We start from the raw sequence: 547 nt of genomic DNA on the forward strand, positions 1-547 counted from the left end.
AAGGAAATAAATAATAACTTTATTATTGCCTCTAGGGCATATTTCCTTCAGTATATACCCGTGATCACCTCCCGAGTGATCATGGCCCGATAGCATAGCATGGCAGACGGACAAGAATGTAGGGCCACTGATGGTAAATTAGCATCCTATACTAAGCATTTAGGATTGCAGGTAAGGTATCAATAACTGGAGCAACAATGACAGGCTATGCATCAGGATAGGATTAACGGAAAGCAGTAACATGCTACACTACTCTAATGCAAGCAGTAGAGAGAAGAGTAGGCGATATCTGGTGATCAAGGGGGGGCTTGCCTGGTTGCTCTGGCAAGGAGGGGTCGCCAACACCGTAGTTGATTGGGGGTACCGATAGCGGTCTCGGGGTCTACCGGAAAGAAGTAACGGAGGGGTAACACAATAAATAACAGAGCAAACAAAGCAACACAAAGCATAACATGGCAATGCGCGGTGCTAGGGGTGACCTAACGTAGTATGAGGTGATACCGGTGAAGGGGGAAACATCCGGGAAAATATCTTCGGTGTTTCGCGT

Source organism: Triticum urartu, chromosome 4 (assembly GCF_003073215.2).
Source record: "Triticum urartu cultivar G1812 chromosome 4, Tu2.1, whole genome shotgun sequence".
Classification (NCBI taxonomy): domain Eukaryota; kingdom Viridiplantae; phylum Streptophyta; class Magnoliopsida; order Poales; family Poaceae; genus Triticum; species Triticum urartu.